A 21,590-nucleotide genomic window follows, 5' to 3' on the forward strand; every position below is an offset into this window, starting at 1 on the left:
CCGCAGATGACTTCTGTGGCCTCTGATTTGAAAGGGGGGAGCCGGACTCTCTGAGTTCTTCCAGCGAGGAATGAGATGATCCAGTCTAATGCTTTTCCTTGAATTCTGATGTTGTTAAGGCGTTGTATTAGGGTACTATGACAGACTGTGTCGAAGGCTGCGGAGAGGTCAAGGAGGATGAGGGCGACTGTGTCTCCGTTGTCTAGTAGTGTTTGAATGTCGTCTGTTGCTGCGATGAGGGCGGTCTCGGTACTGTGTTTGGCTCGGAAGCCCGACTGTAAGGAGTCGAGTGATTTGTTGGTTTCGAGGAAGGCGGCGAGCTGATTGTTGACGGCTTTCTCAATGACTTTGGCAGGGAAGGGGAGGAGCGAGATGGGGGGGTAATTTTTGAGTTCGGTGGGGTCAGCAGTGGGTTTCTTCAGAAGGGCGCTGAGTTCGGCGTGTTTCCATTTTTCTGGGAATGTGCCGGATTCGAGGGAGCAGTTGATGACGTCTCGGAGGTGGGGTGCGATGATGGAGTCTGCTTTGTTGAAGATGTGATGGGGGCAAGGGTCTGTGGGGGATCTGGAGTGGATAGAGTTCATTAGGCGAATGGAGTCTTCTGTGGTGATTGGGTTCCAGTTGAGAAGGTTATTCAGGGGGGTACAGGTTCGGAGGTGAGAGGGGTTGATTGGGTTACGGGTTGGTTGTCAAAGCTGTTATGAATGTCGGCGATTTTGTCATGGAAGAAAGAGGCGAGGGAGTCGCAGAGGACTTGAGAGGGGGTGATGTCGTTGGAGCTGGCGGTGGGGTTGGTGAATTCTTTGATGATGTTGAAAAGTTCCTTGCTGTTGTGGGCGTTGTTGTCTAGGCGGTCTGTGAGTGCTGATTTCTTGGCTGTCCGGATTAGTTGGTGGTGTTTGCGGGTGGCGTTTTTGAAGGCAGCTTGGGTGATAGTGTTTGGGTCTTTTTTCCAGGTTTTTTCAAGGGAGCGGCAGAGTTTCTTGGATTTCTTGAGGTCATCATTAAACCATGAGGCGTTTTTGCTTCCTTGCTTGATTTGATGTTTTTTCAGGGGTGCTAGTTTGTCGGCGGTTTGGGTCAACCATTGTGTGAAGTTGGTGGCGGCTTGGTTAGGGTTCGTTGAATAGGCAGGGGGTTTTTGAAGAAGTGATGTGGAGATTTGGTCGATTTTGGTTTTGTTCCAATTTCTTCGCAGTGTTGGCTGAGGGTGGTTGTGGATCGTGGTCTTATTGTAAATGAAGTGGATGCAACTGTGATCCGTCCAGTGGAGGGTTGTGGAGTGAGTGAATGAGATATGCTTGCTGGAGGTGAAGATAGGGTCGAGTGTGTGTCCTGCATAGTGGGTGGGGGTGTTAACAAGTTGATTGAGTCCGAGATTGGCGAGATTGTCCAGGAGGGTGGTAGTGTTCCTGTCGTTGCTCTTTTCCAGATGGAAATTGAGGTCTCCCAGAAGAATGTATTCTTCTGAGGGTAGGGCGTGTGGGGTGATGAAGTCAGTGATGTCTTCGCTGAATTGAGTACAGGGTCCTGGGGTCTGTAGAGGAGGGTACCTCTGAGAGTGGTCTTGGGGTCGGTGTGGATCTGGAAGTGGAGGTGTTCGGCGATAGCGAGGTTGTTTTCTGTGCTGGTTGAGACGCGGATGGTGTTCTTATGGACGATGGCCATGCCTCCACCTGTTTGCTTGGTACGGTCTTTACGGATGATCTTGTAGCTCTCCGGGATGGCAATGGCGATGTCTGGAGCAGATGAGGCATTCATCCAGGTTTCTGTTAGGAAGGCGACGTCCGGGGAGATGGTGTCGAGTAGGTTCCAAAGGTCGATGGCATGTTTGTGAACCGAGCGGGTGTTGAGAAGGATGCATTTTAGGTGGTTGGTGTTGGATCTCTGTTTGGTGATGGTGGGTTTGGTGTGGGTCTCGATGGAGTTGTACTTGCAGGAGTGGCAGGAGAAGGGTCCGTGGGTGTGTCCCGGTGCGGCCTGGGCACAATTAGGGAGTCGGCCGGGGTTAAGTGTTAGGAGGGTGGATGGGTCGTATGTGATGCGAGAGGGGTGGGAGATGCGGGAATTGAAATGATCAAATCTCTGTAATAAGCACAGCCAAGAAGTGCGCGCTAGCAATATAAAAAGCTATTACAATGCAGGCACTATGATCTAGCAGCAACAACAACAAGCTTTGCAGCAGTGGAAACGGGGGCGCTTTGAAATAATCAAATCTCTGTAACAAGCACAGCCAAGAAGTGCGCGCTAGCGATATAAAAAGCTATTACAATGCAGGCACTATGATCTGGCAGCAACAACAACAAGCTTTGCAGCAGTGGAAACGGGGGCGCTTTGAAATAATCAAATCTCTGTAACAAGCACAGCCAAGAAGTGCGCGCTAGCGATATACAAAAACTATTACAATGCAGGCACTATGATCTGGCAGCAACAACAACAAGCTTTGCAGCAGTGGAAACGGGGGCGCTTTGAAATAATCAAATCTCTGTAACAAGCACAGCCAAGAAGTGCGCGCTAGCGATAAAAAAGCTATTACAATGCAGGCACTATGATCTGAATGGAGACAGTGCAGTCAAGCGCTACTTAATGGGAAATAATCTGCACTCAAGCGCTACGATAATAATTGCAGAGGCAGAGTCAGGCGCTACAATCTCAGGTCTGCAGTCAAGCGCTACGGTGATATTTCCAGCAGAGTCAGGCGCTACAATACCAGGTCTTCGCAGGAGGAGGCAAGGGGAGCGACCGTTCGTGTCCAGGACAGTGCTGTTCTCCCTTGGTGCACCCGGTGTTGGTGTGCTCATGGTGCTCCTGCCGGCTATCTCCTCTCAGCGTGCTATTCTCCTACTGGTTTTCAGTTTCCATTGTTGGGGAAGTGGTGCTGCCTCCCGGACCGGTGATCCTCCCGTCCGTCTGTTTGTTCTTTGACGGCGTTTGGGGGCGTGGCTGGCAGTTCGTGGCGGGCTACTGCGGTGTGCCGGCTGGCTCACAGCGGTGACAGCGTGCTGGCTGTCATTCGATCTGGTCCTGTTTGCTGAGCAGCGGGCCGTTTTAGCACGATTCTGGGCAGGGCAAAAGGGCATCTCGTGGCAGGAGCGCCTTTTGATTCTTCGGAGAGGAGGGCATTACCGTACATTGGCTGCCAACACTGATTTTGTGCATAATAATACTGGAACATTTCTGAAATACTACTGCCTTGGTATTATTTGCATGTAGATTAACCCCGGGAGCCTTAGCACAAGAGAAATATGTTGATGCCCATGTTAATTGTGGATTACTGAACAGTACAGAAATATAGCTACACAGATGGACAGCTACAATGATATGTTCCCTTGGGGTGCATCATGACGACTATACCCCCAGTGAAGAATTTCCTATTAGATGGTCCACCATCTGCCCAGGCTGCCCGCTGAAAGGAGTGGTTGGACCGATTGGAGAATTATTTTGACGCCATTGACTTGGTGGAGGATCGATGGCGTCCAATGTTGCTGCATCTTGGAGGGGCCGCAACTCATCGTTTGGGGCGGTCAGTAGTGGAAGGTACTCCCCAAACATATGATACACTGAAGCAAGCCCTGACTGCCCATTTTTAACCCCTGGTGAACCCTGATAATGAGAGGTTCCTGTTACGCCAGGCTCTGCAGTTACCTGATGAGTCTGTGGACATATTCTTTGCTCGTCTGCGCACTTTGGCTAGTACTTGTCGTTTGCCAGATGCTGCGAATGAGATCAGAGCCCAATTCATACAGGGATGTTACTCCAGCAAGCTTTGTGAAGCGATACTGCAAGCGCCCAATATGCCGATGTCTGACATGTTGACCCGTGACAGGTTGAAAGAACTATCGAAGGTTAGGACTGCTCATGTGGATGCTGCCCTTCAAGCGGTAAAGATGGAACCAGTAAATGCGAAGTCAACCAGGGTGTAGAATAGACCCAGGATGATGTCTCGAGGCAAAATAGAGCAACCCCGGACTTGCTTTGGTTGTGAGGGTTTATATCCTTTATGGGTACAATCAATAAGGCCATTAGGATTGCCCTTTCTGATTGCCAGGATCAGGATTGTGCGATATATTTGTTCTTGAAAGAATATCGGATGACTCCTCATTCCACCACAAAGGTCAGTCCGATGTCTCTTTGCATGAATCGTCCCATTAATGATTTTGTGCCCCGGATGGAGGCGATCCCAGAAAGCTATAAGGGTGCGGCTGCAGAACTAATCAATCGGCAGGTGAAGAACGATAAAGTGGCATTTCGACATGGGGCCAAACCCCGGACTTATGTGGTTGGTGATCTCGTATTGGTGAAAACCCGGCATCGGAGAGGGAAATTTAGTTTACCATTTGAGCCCGAGCCGTGAGTTGTACAATCAGTTCATGGGATAAAGATCACTGCTGTGAGGGGTGGCGTGGTTATTTCACGGAATGTTTCTTTCTTTTAAATGTATCGTGATCCTATGTCTATTTATGATTATGGACGAGTATTACTATCTGATTTTTTCTGAATAGGCAGGGTTACTTGTTTAGGAGGTTGTGTATAACTTCTCTTAGAAAACTGCCTATTTCTAAGGCAGTAGCTTGATATCACTCCCCCTCCTTTTTCAAGTTCCGTTTTCTTCCCCCGATCTTTCCCCTCTGCCCCAAATTTTGTCTTTGAAAATAAATCAAACACTCCTGCTCCACTGCCCTCTGAGCAGTTATCCTTTTCAGCCTCTATCTTTTGTTCAACCTGCTGTTCACTTTCCTTACACCCTTCTATTAGATCCAGTGCAATCCTCCCCTGACTTTTTTCAACCCCTCGTACCTGGCTCATGTGGCTGCAGTAGAGGCAAAAACCTGACTTGTCTTCCTTGCTTCTCTCGCTCCCCAGCTCAAAATTCTCACTCTCTGGACGAGAACGCCAAGTATTTTTCAGGTACGGGCCGCCTCTTCTCCTGTGGAATTCCCTGCTATTTTGCCTGTTGACGCTCCCTTGACTCCCCCGGCAGTCCTCCCCTCTGTGCCTCCAACACCTCGGCAAATGTTTTGGGTAATCCTCTCTGTTAGCGCTGGTGCCGCTACTACTGCTACCGCTGCCGTCTTTGCCCCGGAAGTGAAAGCTCACTCTTCCCTGCGCTCTCCGGCAGTTGCGCTGGGCCCCCGAGGCTGCTGCCCATCTGTGTGGGGCGTCCGTCGTGGCGTTCAACCAACACTACCCAGCACAGAACACCCAGGGTCAAGGCTGAAACGAAACCAGGATCAGAGACGGGCCGCGTCAATACCTTGCTACCCCCGTCAATTCCGCCAGGAGCCAGGAGCTGTGTCCGTTCCGTTCCGCTGCTCGCAAATGCCTTTCCCCGGTATTTCTCCTCCTCCTGAGGTATGTCGATGCTCAGTTACTATTGTCAATTGCCGATAGCATTATTTTGGGATAGGTTTAATATTTCGTGCTTTTCAATCCCATCTGTAAGTGTGGAGCTCCCGACCGGTCTTCCTAGCCGGCCGCCATCTTCCACCCTGCCTATTCAGAAAAAATACAAGAAAAGCTCTACTAATAGGGAGCCAGAGCGTCAACCCAAACCAAGACCAGACAAAACAGGAGCCCTCTCTGAACACAAACTTAAGATCACACCCTCACTGAGATCATTCTTTAAAGTGCAACAACCCTTGCAAATAGTGGGAACAAGCCCTCACAGTCTGCTACCCCCCCAAATTGAAGAATCTCCCAAAAACCTGATTGATAAAGATTCAAAAATGAGTACGGAATTAAATAGTGATATAAATATACAAAGTGAAAATACGGAAACTCCTGAGAATGTACCTAACCGTCCCGGGACTACCGTAATGGAATCTGCCGCAAGTACATCCAATTGTCCCCCAGACTATCCTCCTCCTCAATCTTTCCTAGAGCAAACTGGAAAACTCATGGAGAGTTTCATGGAGAAAGTTCTAGGAGAGATGAAAGAAAGATTCTTGGTATCCGAGTCTAATCAGGCCAAGATCCAGGAAGTATGCGAGACCTTAGAACAAAAGTTGAATTCACTGGGAGATAGAGTGGCTGCAATAGAATCAGAGGTGGTGTCACTCAATAAAAGAGTTGAATCTAACCAGTCAGAGATAAGAAAATTAAGGGGCTCGGATAAAGCCACCAAAGAAAAACTGGAATCCCTTGAAAACCAGGCAAGAAAAAATAATCTTAGGATTTTAAATGTACCGGAAAATCTAGAAGGGCAAGACATAAAAAACTTCTCTATCTCTCTGCTTGAAGAATTCTTCCCATGGACAAAGGATCTAAACTTGAGTGACGATATTCAAAGAGTACACCGAGATCCATTCAGAAAGAGTAGAGACAGAAAGACGCCTAGAAGGATTTTAATAAATTTCAAAACATACACTCTAAAAGAGAGAATCCTAAGTGAAGGTCTAAAAAGCAGCTCCCTAAAGAAAGACAACTGGACCTTTAGGATACGTTCGGATATGTCAAAAGCCACACAAGATAGACAATGGGAGTTAGGTCAATATATGGCCGAATTGAAAACCCTAGGAGCAACGGTCCAAATGAGATTCCCCGCCGCACTGCGAATCATGTGGCAGAACAAAATGCATAACATCAGAGAACCAAGTGAGGTGGAGGAACTCATTGAACAGATTAAGACTAAGTTACGCACTGCAACATAAATATAAGGATAGGTAACGTTTTAAAAAAATAAGTGTGGATCTCGAACAGGGCGAACATAACGCCCAAAAGAAAGACGGGAGGCTTCCTCGGGGAGGGCGAAGATAAACACAGAAAAAATATAAAATCAAGTAAAAAAGACACCAAGGGTGGGGAGCAAACTAGGGAAAAAACTGAAAAAAAAGTATCCTCAAGAACGAATCAATGGAGTACACAAGAGAACGAGAAAAGAATGGAAATCAGGAATAAAAACTTAACAAAAAGAAAAGGCCATGTCTAATTCAGTGAAAGACTTCAAAATCATATCATGGAATGTAAATGGGCTCAGAACACCGAGTAGACGGAGGAGAATCTTTGAATATTTAAGATTAGTGGATAGTGAAGTCATCATTCTACAAGAGACCCATCTTTTAAGCCAAGAATGGGAACATATAATAAAGTCACTGAACTGGATAGATTCTTACGTCTGTACAAACCAAAATTGCAATATAAAGGGAGTTGCAATACTCTTTAAAAAAACACTTAATGCAAGAATTATACAGAAAACAGTAGACAGCAAAGGCAGATGGGCTGTAGCAAGAGTGAAGATATATGGAAATAACCTAACAATAGCGGGATACTACGGTCCAAATATTGATGATTCAAACCCTCTACAAAACCTGTACTCAGAGCTGTTAACAACATCTGACCCAATTCTGCTCGGGGGAGATTTTAACATTATGATAGATCCTAAATTAGATAGAGCCCCTCCAGGAAGGCAATCAAATTTACCAAAAATGAGAGAATGGCTTAACATCTATAAAAGAGACTTAGAACTGATCGATATGTGGAGAGAGAAAGGGAAAAAGGAGCACCCATTTACCCTACATAACAAAAAACTAGGACACAAGTCCAGAATTGACTATTTTCTGATTAGTAAAGACTTTCATAGAAGCATCAAAGCTCTGGAGCATTTGCCCGAACATTTGTCTGACCACTCAGCGGTTCAAATAACAGTGCACTTTGAAATAAAGAAATCTCAATTTAGATGGACAATAGATCGCACTCTCTTTCTGGACCCAAAAATAAGGGAAGATCTGAACATAACCTCAGCAAATTTCTTCGAGGATAATAAAGTAGGTACCTCAGAGCAAATTACCTGGGATGCCTACAAAGCAACCATCAGAGGCAAACTTATAAGCTTGGGGGCCCACAGAGCAAAACGTACCAAGCAAGAGATTAAAGAAAAGGAAGAAAGTATAAGTCAATTAGACGTACGAATCAACATAGAACCGAACCTCGAAACAAGAAATACATTGGAAAAGGAAAGAAAAGATTTAAGAGGAAAACTAGCAGATTACCTCGAAGACAGAGTTAGAACTAAATGGGAAGCTAGCAAACTTGCCACCCACGAGTACGGTGAGGGATGCGGAAAATTACTGGCCTGGAAAACTAAAACGGAACAGACTAGAAACAAAATAGACAAAATACAATTAAGCAATCAGCCTGGGACATCGTCGGAAGAGTCAGAAATCAAGCAGGAATTTGAAATTTTTTTCTCAAATCTGTATATGGAGGATTCCTCCTCTACTCCAGAGCAATTAGAAGAATATCTGGACTCTCTAAATTTGCCGAGATTATCAGACCTGGAAAATGAAGAACTAAACGCAGAAATTACAATGGAAGAAGTAAAATCAGTCTTGAAATCTTTGAAAAAAGGGAAAGCTGCTGGGCCTGACGCTCTTCCAAACGAACTATACTCAGCATTAAAAGAAACTATAACCCCCCCTCTAACAAGTTTACTAAACAAAATATATAGGGATAAAGAAAAAACTCCGGATACCTGGCATGATGCCATTATAAGTCTTATTCTAAAACCAGGAAAAAACCCCACAGCCTGTGAGTCTTATAGACCCATATCCCTATTAAACTGTGATTATAAAATCTTCACAAAAATAATAGCAAGCAGATTAGCTCGGGTAATGCCAAACTTGATACATCCAGACCAAAAGGGCTTTATAAAAGAGAGGCAAATATTTAACCTAACCCACAAACTTTTTGCAGCAGTTGACTTAGCTACCAGTGAAAAAATCCCCCTCACAATAATAACTTTTGACGCTGCTAAAGCGTTCGATCGAGTTAACTGGTCATTTCTAAACAGACTTATCAATAAATATAATCTGGGTCAAAACTTTAGTCAACTAATATCTGAGACTTATAGAACCCCGAGAGCAAAAATCCTAGTTAATGGGAATCTAACTAATAATTTTACAATTCAAAGAGGAACAAGACAAGGGTGTCCTTTGTCTCCCTTGCTCTTTAATCTATATATTGAACCTTTGGCAGCCACATTAAGAAACAACGAATCAATAATCCCTTTTAAACATCAGGATTGGATTAAAAAAGTGGCTTTATATGCGGACGATCTAATGATTTTTACAGGAAATTATCAAAACTCCTCCTCCGCAATAAACAAGGTAATTTCAGAGTTTGGGAAGGTATCTGGATATTTAATAAATGAATCAAAAACTGAATCAATGAGCTGGAATACACAACAGAATAACCCATACACAAAGGATAAATTAAAATACTTGGGCATAATTTTAGTAAAAGATCTCGAAAAAATCCCCGAAATAAATCTGAGTAGGATTTCGTTAGAAATGAAAAAGCTGCTGAAGGTATGGGATAAGCTACCTTTAAACATGATAGGAAGATCTAATTTGGTGAAAATGTCGATCCTTCCTAAATTTACCTACCTTTTTAATGTCATACCATTGGAGTTTAAGAATAACCAGTTGAAAAAAATACAAGGAGATATAACGACTTTCATATGGGCGTCAAAAGGCTCAAGGATTGCCTGGAACAAAATGAGAAGAAGAAAACTACAAGGTGGAATAGCCAGTCCAGACATTATGGAATACTATAAAGCTTTTCAATTCAAGAATGCAAGATCATTGGTGAACAGCTATGTTTATTACCCTCAATATCTCCAAATACTAACAAATAAAGTCGACCATTTCCTATTTAAATTTGGACATCCCAAATTCTTTAAAAAAATAAAATTAAAGATACTAAAAAATATGGCAAAACTCTGGTATCAAGTAAGAAGAGCATTAAACATTCCTTACTATAGTTATGCTGCCCCTATATGGGACTCACCTGGCACACCTGAATGCCTAAAAGACGCCCTAGCAACTCCTCTAAGAATGGCAGGAATCAACAAATGGGGACAACTGATGACAGAGAACTCAATAGTACCTTGGGAACAACTTACAGAAACTACTAACGGGACCCTTTCAAAATTTAAATATTATCAACTTACAAGCTGGGCAAGCTCACTGTTGGAGAAAAAAACGGGAAATGTAGAAATAGAGAAAGAGATCATGAAAACCTCCCCAATAAGAAAGGAAATCTCTATATGGTACTGGGCTATAATCACGCCAAGAGATGATGACGTCTCAATATCGGAATCGACTTGGAGTAAAAGCATCATAGACTCAGACCTTGATAGCTTATGGAAGAAATCATGTGAAAAATGTTGGAATATCATTAAACCAGCACGTCTAAAACGAAATCACTTATTCACACTGCATAGGGCATATTGGACACCAAAAAAACTGTCAAAATTCAAAGGAGCAAGTATAAAATCCTGCCCCAAGTGTGGACTAGAGAAGGCGGACGACATACATATGTTTCACAGATGCCCACGATTGGAACCCTTCTGGCAGGAAGTAGGTAACACGATATGTCGGACATTGGGAACAAACCTAAATGTAAGTACAACATTAATTATCTTTGGGATATGCACTGAGCTAAATGTAAGTAACGAGAGGTTAACCAAAAAACAAGAAAATTTATTATTTGTCTTGATACTTCTTGCCAGAAGAGAGATTTGTCTGAACTGGGTAAAGCCAACGCCTCCGCTGCATGGAGATTGGCTTAATTCCATTATTACCATTAACAAACTAGATAGAAAGGGGAAACTCTCCAAAAAATTCAACTTCTGGGAAATTTGGGAAAACTACTATACTAATTAATACACAAGAGAAATTTGATTAAAACAACTTGTCCGATGATTAAAGCGGTGACAATAATTCAGATGAGAATAATTTCCATCGAGTAGCCAAAAAGGCTAGCTCTCCTTCCTTGCCGCCATGAATTATTGAATATGGTAAAGGATACAGGAGGACTATAACATGACAGTTCCACCAAAGGGGTACTCTATGTGGCCGGAAAATGCAAGAAAAGAGTGAAGGAATAAAAGTGGAAGTCTTAAAGTTCTCTATTGTAATCCGTATACATTCATTCGCAAAATGAGGATATAAAAAAAAAAAAAAAAAAAAAATTACTATCTGATTTGGACTCTGAATGTTCATAGGATGACTTTACTGATGTGAGATCATTACCCCCTGTTGTTCCTTGTTCGGATAATGTGCCATCCGGTAATGTGCCTTATATTCAGAGCGGCGAGAATGCTTCTGTGTCACCCTCTGATACGTTGTTTGAGCCCCTTCCTGTGTCCTCCTCTACGGAAAGTTTGTTAACTGAGTCTGGTATCCAAAGACGGGGTGCGGGAAGGTATCAGTTACGTCCATGTCCTATTCTTTCTACCCGTTTGAAGGATTATATTACATGATTATCATGTATATAGTCTTTCTTTCTTTGTGTGGTAAATCTTAATTACCTATACTTAATTTATGCGGTAAAGTTCAATAAGAATAACTCAGTCAAAATAAGAAGGCAGAGTCCGTGGTATCTGAGGTTTAAAGTGGGGTTTATTCCTTAAAAAGGAATTGGTTCGAACCAATGGTAGCATGACCCATCGCCACGAGGGTTCAGGGTAGGAATTGCAATGGACATGTACGATGATTTATTAACAAGAAATCGTATATATAGTCATTCCATACAGTACATTGAATGCAGAAGGCGTAACAGCTGAGAGAAACGAGATAAGAACAGAAATACGTAACAGAAGGCGTGCACTAGGGCGTACACGGAGGTGTGTGCAAGAAACGTCACATAAAGGTGTCATAAGTGGGTGGATCCCTGGAAGGATCCTGCAGAGTCAGCGAAAACATGTGGCAGGGATGCGCGCGCAGCAGCATGACGTATGATTGACGTGGTACTGGAGGGTGAAGGGGACTTGACATTTTAGCCCTACATGTGGAGACAGAAGTCTGGAGTGTCAGAACAACCTAATCCCAAATCATATCTAATATCTTGTGTTTGAGGAACTGTATTATCTAGAAGGAAAGGTCTCTTGGGCAGAGGCTATTCTATACTGACTGTTAATGCGTGTATATGTAACTGCGTGTCTACGTGTAAAGCAGGGGCCATGGGCCTACCATGGTAACGGAGGCTATGAATTACTTGCATGGAGACAGAAAGGCCGGGCCCTTTGCTCTGCAGCTGGGAAGGATGTTTACCTAAACTGCTAGACAGGAATGTATTTTTCGAGGAGCGGAGCAGATAACTTGAAGGCTGAATACGGTCTTGGCAAGCAAGGCTGGCCGAGCCTGGCACAGCTCGCCGCGCAGGGAGTAGGTCAAGGGTTAGGAAGCAGCAGGCTGCGGCTTTCAGGGGCAGAAGACAGGAGGAGGCTCGATGGCAGAAATCAGGGCCTAACTCGCCAGAGCTAGAAATCATGAAAGTGCACCACATAAAGACGTTGGCAAGGCACACTTAGGAACGGAATATCTGACCCATTCATGGTGGATCTGAAAGAGGACATGTTAACGTTGGACGCAAATGTATTTGCGTCTTCATAGCTGGTTGTGGAGGGAACTTACATGTACTAGAAGCACGTACATGGAGCCGTTGGGGTCTACGATAGGGGACACAATTGACCATAAAAATTCATATTACCTCATTTGCTTGACTCAGATTATGTTACATGATTATGATGTGTATAGTTTTCTTTTCATTTTTTGTTTTTTTTTGGAGGAATGTGCTGTGTTTCACTCACCTTAGACAAATGGTGCTCGCAAAAGGGATTGCACGCTTTCACCAAATCAATATATACTTAATGATGCTTAATTGGTTAATTAGGGGTGTGTCTTATTTAGTAAATAAAAAGGTCTTGGTGTGTCCTAGACGTTGAACAGTCCATCCGGTGTCCTCTGGTTATTACTTCCACCTATGTAACAAGTGTCAGCTGCTTTCATTACCGCAACGTATCAATCCACAGCACAGAGGGTTGAAACATCCCGCTCTTAAAGCCAGACAAGAGTTAAACGCTGCCTAGCTCGTGTTGTCCCTCTTCGGTGTTAAGTAGCCTCTGCGGGGCCCCCTTTGCCTGCCTGTTGTGATGCTTGCATTTTAATATCCTGGGCTGAATGGGCATGATGCTGAGGGTGTGTGGGCACTTTGGAGCTTTCACAGCTCCAAAGTGAAAGCTGGGTATTACGAACAGCGTTTTTTCATAAATTAAAGTGAGCCTGGCTATTTTCAGGAGCAGAGTATATATAAATATTCAGTTTTTATATACTCCTGGATACCGTCGGTTGATCCAAACACTCCCAATTCTGGCGATAAGGGAACCGAGGGGCAAGGAAATCAATGGGAGTTCACAAGGTAACACAATGTGATCAAGTGAAGAAGCAAGAATTTAAACTCAGGACTTCATGTTCCATTGTCAACAAACCAGTCACTCGAGTCTGTCTACTGATTAGCTGAGCAGTTTGCTTAATATAGTTACAAGCATGGATTGAGATTTTTACAGTGAAAGCCTAGTTGCTAAGCAATGGCCTGGAAACCCTTCTTGGGTAGCTGTGCGCCATACAAATACAAAAAATAAAATAAATAAAAAATATGTTCTGTTACGCTATGAACTGATATTTGTATAGGGCACTGACTGCCACTAGTATGTCACTGCAGCACTTTCAGGAATTTCCCAATGGCTCTGAGGTTTTCATTGACCCTGGGCTAGGATTCAGCTTAAGAGGATTGCTGTGTTCCTGGGTTAGCTACAAGAGACAGGATCTGCATTCAAGGCTGATGGCTCTTCGACACTTCTCAGTCTTTGAGATGTCAAAACAGTCAAATACATCATATCTATAGGCTGTGCAGTATCATTCACTGTGATGTCATCAGGGCTAGACCTTGTTTGCAGTTTCACTCCTTGTGAAGTCATCAAATCCCAGGGGGATGTCTTTCCATTCTGGGATAACAATGTAGTAGGTTAAACAGCACATGTTCTACTCCTGCCATCAAGGTTGGGTATTCTGTCAGTTTGAAAACTGAAACAATTCTACAGCTGTTTCACCCATGATGCTGGCAACCTTGCAAAATGAGCACTGTATATTGGGTCTGCTATTCTGAATACTTTGCCGCTGTGTGTTTTTTACACTACTAATCCTTTCTGTATTGAACTTGGCCTACAAAGACCTCCCCTCCATTCCTGCACAGCTCCTCTGCCTACCAGCTATTTTCACCCGTCCATGATTAAACATTTCTGTGAGTACTGCCACCTGTTAAGGATGGTGCTGGGTATACTGTTAAATATCACTAAGGGCGGTGCTGTATTAAAGATCTGTGGTTATATTGATAAGCAGCGATCTACATTATATTATACAAAATCTCTATATTTTTTTTGTAAAATTTTTATTTTATTTTGTAGAAAACAACAGGAAAAAAAAAAGGAAAACAAGCGACAGTCCCGCAATGTTCCCCACGCAGGGGGCTATTGAAGAGGCAAAATAAAAGGCAAAAGAGAGGCAATAGAGAGAGCTGTCACAGTGCAGTTCGAGGAATCAGTGTCCAATGGCAATTATCTAGGAAATAGAAATCAATCCCCCTCCAGAGTCTCAGAAGAGTAGCAGTCCTGCGAAAAGGGGTGGTGGAGCCAAGGTAGGGATTCAATGCAGCAAAAAGAGAGGAAAATACTGGCAGCCTCCATATGCCCTGAGGGCGTCGCAACAAGTAACTTAACCAACTTTCCCCCCCCAAACCCCCCCTCCCTACCCAACCCCCTGGTGGTGGCGACATCAATTCACAATCATTCCCACATTCATACATCCTTGATTAGATCTGAAAGAGGTGGAGAGCGCGCACTGCGGATGGGCAGACCGCAGAAGGTAGGCCTCGTGAAACGAAGCGAACTAGGGGGCCCCAGCGAAACAGGAAGTTCTTGAAGTTGCCCAGGAAGATGTCCGCTACTCGCTCCATGCTTAGTAATCTCCATAGTCTCGCGTGCCACAGGGAAATTGCCGGGGCGTCCAGTTTCTTCCAGGCTGCAGCCAAGGTGAGTTTGGCGGCTCCGAGGCAGAGTAACAGGATTTGTTTGTCCGCTCTTGTTTGATGCTCGAGAACCGGATCACGGAGACCAAGTAGGACATGAGCTATGGAATCAGGTATCGGATAGCCAAGGATGTCTTTGATATGACACAGAATTTCTTCCCAGTATGGGCGGATGATCGGGCAGTCCCACCAAATGTGGCGGAAGTCTCCCAGCAGACCACAGCCCCTCCAACATCTGTCCGGGGTAGCCGGAAATATTCGATACAGCTTGGATGGGTACAAGTACCAATCCATAAGGGTCTTTAGGTGGGCCTCTCTCAGATCCACCAAATGATTGTGCGCCGCGATGTCCCGCCAGAGACCCTTCCATTCCTCATTTGTGATATCCCGGCCGAGAAGTTCCTTCCATTGCCCCATGTAGCGGGGACGGGGAGACACGGCAGTGGTTAGCAGCAGATTGTACAGAAAGGAGATTGCGCCTTTCATGGTGGAAGTACGTAGGATAAAGGCCTCAAACGGGGATGGCGGTCGTGTAGCTGCATCTTCCACTCCCGGTGAGGTGGCCCAGTGAAGGAGTTAGATGTGGCGGAATTGTTCAGAGGCCGGGACCCCATAATCTCTCATGCAATTGGTAAAAGTGAGTGGTGCAGACCCATGTAACAAGTGTGTAAGAGCCCTGCATCCTCCCTCCCTCCATAGTTGAAAGGGGCCTTCCTGCATCGCCGGCGGAAAAGCCGGATTGAAGTGTATGGGTGTAAATGGGAATGGGAACGTAGTCCAGCTGTCGTCACCTGAGACCGTGTCCCAAACTTTCAGGACGGTGCTAGTGGGTGTGCTGATGTAGGCGTTCTTGGGCCTGTCCACCTTGAGCTTCCAAGCCAGGTCCCAGATCGATCTCCCAGCTACACTCCTGTCCATGTGCAGCCAGTGTTTTTCTGAGAGTTGTTGGGACCATTCTACCAGGACTCGTAGCTGCGCGGCCTTATAGTACAGGTGCATTTCGGGGAAGTCCACTGCTCCCTCCGTCTGCGGTTGGCGCATGGTTGCGAAGGAGAACCGCGCCCGCCCTCCCTGCCAGATGAAGCGCAGCATCAAGGTCTTAAGGCGCCGGAAGAAGTTCACGTCTATTGGAATGGGAAGGGCCTGGAAGAGATATAAAAACTTGGGGAGGAGGACCATCTTAAGAGCATGGATCCTGCCCAGCCACGAGATGTACTTTGGCTTCCATCGGTCCAAGTCTGCTCGTACCGCCGCCAGCAATGGGGGGAAGTTCGCGGAGAACAGCGACCCTATGGAGGGTGTCAGTCGGACCCCCAGATATAAGAGAGAGGTGGATGCCCACGACAGAGGTGTGAGCAGCCGCACCCGCTCGACTTCCGCTGGAGGAAGAGTGAGATTGAGGATATACGATTTATCAGAACATCGGAGTTTCGGGAAACGCACTAAGGTGGTTTAGGTCCTTTATGGCTGATAGATCCTTCCAGATCTTTGATGGTAACACAAGATCTACCATCAAGCCTCTTAGATGTGGAGTTCCGCAGGGCTCATCGCTGAGCCCTGTATTGTTTAACGCCTATATGAAACCGCTAGCTGGGGTAGTAGAACCGTACGGCATTAAAATCGTGTCGTACGCTGACGATACCCAGCTGGTGGTTTCACTGGCCCAGGAGAACGGTGGGCAAGCCTCGGCCGGCCTGATGAAATGCCTGGAGAGCGTGAGGGAGTGGATGACCAACTCCTCCCTCAAACTGAATGGTGGGAAAACTGAACTCATGCTCCTAGGCCCAGCCTCACCACTATCTTTCTCTTCCTTATGGCCTGCTGGTCTAGGGGCACCTCCTACCCCTAAGGACAGTGTCAAGAGTTTGGGAGTCTGGTTGGACCAAAAACTCTCCTTTTCCACTCAGGCCACTAAGTTGTCTGCCACCTGTTTTGGCCTTTTAAGAACACTGAGGAAGGTCCTTTCACTTTTACCTCTAGATGCCAAGAAGGTGGCAGTGCAAGGCCTTATTCAGTCCCGCTTAGACTCAAACAACGCCCTATATCTGGGGGCGCCTGAGATGACTCTTCGAAAGCTACAGGTGGTACAAAATTGTGCAGCACGTACCATACTCCAAATCCCACGGTCACAGCCCGTCAGACAGGGACTGAAAAGCCTACACTGGTTACCGGTGAGACAGAGAGTGGCTTTTAAGGCTCTGTGTATCACACATCGAGCTTTTTGGAAGACTGGATCAGCAATCAACACCAGCCTTGTTACCCCTTACCACCCTAACAGGAACCTCCGATCTTCCGGTGCTTTTCTGGCAGTGGTACCCAGAGTAAGGAGAGCTAGGTCGGGGGGCAGGATGTTCTCACTGAACGCCGCCAAGCTGTGGAATGCACTCCCTTTTGATCTTCGATCCACACCCGACCTACTCCCTTTTCGCAGGAAACTGAAAACCATACTATTTAGGAAGCCCTTTTAGTTCCTCCTGTGTTCCGTCTCGTCTCTGTCTAAACTCAGCGCTTGGACGCCCCTAGGCAGCAACCGCGCTTAATAAATCGATAAAAAAAAAAAAAAAAAAGTTAACCTTGAAACCGGCCACCCCTTCAAAGTCAGATAGCACTGCTTGAATATGCGGTAGAGAGTGAGCCGGTTCCCGCACTGATAATAATACATCGTCTGCAAACAGGGAAATTTTATGCTGCTCACCAGTGAAGGGGAGACCCTTGATCTGCTCATGCTCCTGCACCGCCAGCGCCAGTGGCTCAATGCTCAGAGCAAAGAGGAGGGGGAGAGGGGACAGCCCTGTCTGGTACCATGTGAGTGTGTGAAATAGGCGGATTGATGTCCATTAATCATCACTCTAGAGCTGGGGTTGCTGTAGTTTGCACGTATCATTGATATAAACTGAGCCGAGAAGCCAAAGGCGACCAGGGAGTGGAACATGAATCCCCAGTCTACGCGGTCGAAAGCCTTATCCGCGTCGAGGCCCAGCAGTACCGCCGGGATGCGAAACCTAGTGGCCATTTCTATCAGGTGAATCACCCACCTCATGTTGTCGTGGGTCTGCCGGCCCTTGCTGAACCCGGACTGGTTCAGGTGAATGAGAGCCAGCATCAAGTCCTGGAGCATGCGTGCAATGATAGAGCAGTATAATTTAGCATCAATATTAGGGAGGGCTATCGGGCGATATGACGAGCATTTGGATAGATCTTTCTCTGGTTTGGGAATAAGACAGATCACGGCTTCGGCCATAGACCCCGAGGTTTTCCCAGTGACAGCCATTTCATTAAAGAGGGAGACCAGATAATCGCACAACTCTGTTGCAAACGACTGATAGAAAAGAGCGGTGTAGCCGTCTGGTCCCGGTGCTTTGTGGAGTTTCAGGGCCTTAATTGCATCCAACACTTCCATTCTGGAGATGGGAGCAGCCAGGAGTTCATTCCATTCCTTGGAAACGTGCTGTATGGGGAGACCAGCCAGTTATCTCCTCTGGGCCTCCTGGTCAAGAGAGTCTCCTGTGTAAAGTGCTTCATAAAAGTGGCCAAAAAGGTCCGCCTTGTCCTCATTTCGGTGTTGCAGGGTCCCTGTTGAATCTTGGATCCCCCTGATGTATTCCCTCTCCCTCTTGTCCCGAATTTGGCGGGCCAAGTGCTTTCCCACCTTGTTCCCTTGCGAATATGAGAGGCGCCGTAGCCTCAGGAGAGTGAATTCAGCTTGATTATTGTAGTGGGCCTTTAGTTTCCCCGTCACAGCTGTCAACGGCCGGAGGGTCAGCCTGGATGGGTTCGATTTGTGTGCCTGTTCCAGGGTAATAAGCTCCGTCTCTAGAGTTTCCCGTTCCTTCCTCCTCAATTTGTTAAGGTTCGCGTTGAGAGCTAGGCAGGTGCCCCGCAGCGAAGCTTTGCATGCGTCCCAGGTATTGAACACGGATGTGTCCGAGACCGGGTTTAGGGCCAGGAAGTCCCTGATGGCCTTTCGTAGCGCCTTACAGGACGTATTGTCCTGGACAAGCGCAGCCGGGAAGTACCATTTCCGCAGTCCGTCCCCTCTCACCGACCAGTGCAACCCAAGGACCAACAGGCTATGATCAGACACGGAGAGGGGAAAAATGCTGGAGTCCCGGACATCTCCCCTGAGGGCTTGGCTCAAAAAGATGTGGTCGAGGTGGGAATAGGAATGGTGGACATGGGAGAAGAAGGTGTAGTCTCGGGATTGGGGGTGCAAAGAACGCCAGCCGTCAATCAAACCCAAGTTACCCATAAGGCGCTGCGTTTCATTGGAAAAACGCCTGCATCTGCTCTCTGAGTAAGGGAGCTATACAGGTCCTTGTCCCAAAACAAATTAAAATCCCCCATTAGAAACAGGTGCCCTTCCACAAAGTTCCCAACCTTATCCAGCTGCCCCTGGAGAAAGCTATTCTGCCAGGCATTGGGCATGTACACCACCACAAAAGTGCATAACCTGCCATACAGCAATCCTTTGACCATCAACCAACCGCCCTCCTTATCACAACACACTCCCATAGGCTGAAAGTGGAGGGACGCCCAAAACAGAAGAGCCCCCCCCCTGTGTTTTGTGGAGGCCGATGACCTGTAAATGAGGGGGAAGTGTTTGTGCCGGAGCCGGAGCTCACCTTTGCGCGCTAAGTGGGTCTCCTGGAGGCCCACCACATCTAATTGATGGTCATTCAGGTATTTCAAAAGTTTCTGGCGCTTCTGTGGGGAGTTCAGGCCCTTCACATTCCACGTGCCAATACTAAGTGGCATAACAAAACATTAGTTCCAATCGCATTGATTCCACCTCGTCAATAGGCCCCAGCCTCCTCCCCACCACAGGCAGCCAGACTCCTCTCCGCCCTCCAACCCCACCCTGCATCCCGCCAGCAAGTCTCGCCTCCCACCCAATCATCCACCAGAACCAATCCTCAGGCCCCAACGAAAGCCATCCCAACAGCAGGAGGACGTCTCTATCAGCATCAAAGACCCAGTGAGCACTATAGCCCAGGTCCTGGCTATCAAGGAGCACATGTATCATACTTCCAAAAACAACAGTTCTCAAAGACAGCACACATCGGTCGCCACCACCCCCGAGTTCAGTCCCAGCCCCGTCCCCAACTACCCCCCTCCCCACTCCAGCAACAAAACCCCCCGGTTCCCTCCCCCCTAAAAAACAAAGAGGAACATCAGGCACAATAGTACATCAGTTGTCGTCCCAATGGGGCGCGGGAGGGGGCACCTTGTGGTGTGCCCTCCATGGGCCGGACCAGGGTGTCTTCTTAAAAGTACAAAATTACCCACGGTACCTGATAGAGAAGCGCCCCTCCGGCGCCGTCCACGTTCCGCTACAAGGCTCAGGCCGCCCCGGAGCTCTCTTGTGATGATGGCACTGTTGCAGAAGCAACAGTGGTGACCGCTGCGCCCCTCTCCTGCAAGCTAGTGGTACGATCAGGCCGTCTCGGTTCCGTGTCCCGAAGGGGAGCGCCGTCATCGTCGGGATGGGGAGCTTCCGCCCTCGGGGGATGGGACAGTGTCATCCAGGCCCAGAAGGTCCTTGGCGACCTGCAGAGAGCGAACCTGAAGCAGCCTGTTTTGCCACCTGAAGATAAGGCGGAAGGGATGCCCCCAGGAGTAGGACACACTCCATTCTCGCAGGTAGGTGGTCACAAGGCGGAACTCACGTCTTTTCTGCAGTGTCGACGCTGCCAGATCCTGGAAGAGCTGGGGGAGGTGACCCCGGAACTGTATGGACGAGATATCCTGGGCTTTCCGAAGGATGCGTTCCTTAAGCTGGAAATCATGAACACAGACCAGGATATCGGGGGGGACCCCCCGCGCCTTGGCAGGCCGACTCCGTGGAACCTGTCCATTCTGATCTCGGTAACATCGTCTTCGCCCAGGACCTGTAAGAAGAGTGCCTCAATATAACCCTTCAGGTCACCTGTCTCCCCGTCCCAGGGCACCGCTCGAATACGGATGTTGTTCCGACGTGACCTGTTCTCTAGGTCTTCTGCGTGGGTCTGGAGGTCTAAATTCTGCTCTGTGAGCCGGATCACATCTTGCCGTAGTTGATGCACATCGTTGGCCACACTCAAATCATGATCTTCCAGTGTAGCCACCCTTTCGCCGATTCGGTCCACATCCCTCCGTATTTCCCTCAAGTCCGAGGACGGCTGAGAACGCAGCTCTGTGATGTCTTCCTTAATGGAGGCAAAAAGTTCCATCATGAAAGCCTTAGTGGCGGGTGCCTCCCCGTTGTTCGGTTTCGGGGATACGCTGGGGCCGGGAGACGCCGCGTGCTGGGATCCCCTTAGGGGCACGTCCTTACCAGGATTCTCCGGCTACTCTTTGCGCGTCTTGTTAGACATGGCATCGCTCCGTCTGGATCCCACACCACTCCCGCTGTTGTGCTGGGCCACGAGCACTGCCAGACCTCCGCCAAGGGTGTACGCTCGCCGCAGTGCGGGTCTTCAGCTACTCCACCACCCTCCGGTTTGAGGTAGGCCTCCGGCCTGGAGTCGGCCTATGTCCGGGAGGCCCAGGGAGACCCGGGAGTTCCGTGCACGTGGCACGATGGGCAAGTGGGGCTCATCCCTCGGTTCCAGTCACCCAAAGGCCCGAGGGCAGTGTCTGCTTCGAGCCTCCCGCAGCCTAGCCTCACTCACCCGGCTGCTCAGCAGGGGCTGCGCCGTCTATCAGCCCTCCGGGCCTCACTGCTCCAGGAGGCCAGCGTCCACATG

Source organism: Lissotriton vulgaris, chromosome 3_1 (genome assembly GCF_964263255.1).
Source record: "Lissotriton vulgaris chromosome 3_1, aLisVul1.2, whole genome shotgun sequence".
Lineage (NCBI taxonomy): Eukaryota > Metazoa > Chordata > Amphibia > Caudata > Salamandridae > Lissotriton > Lissotriton vulgaris.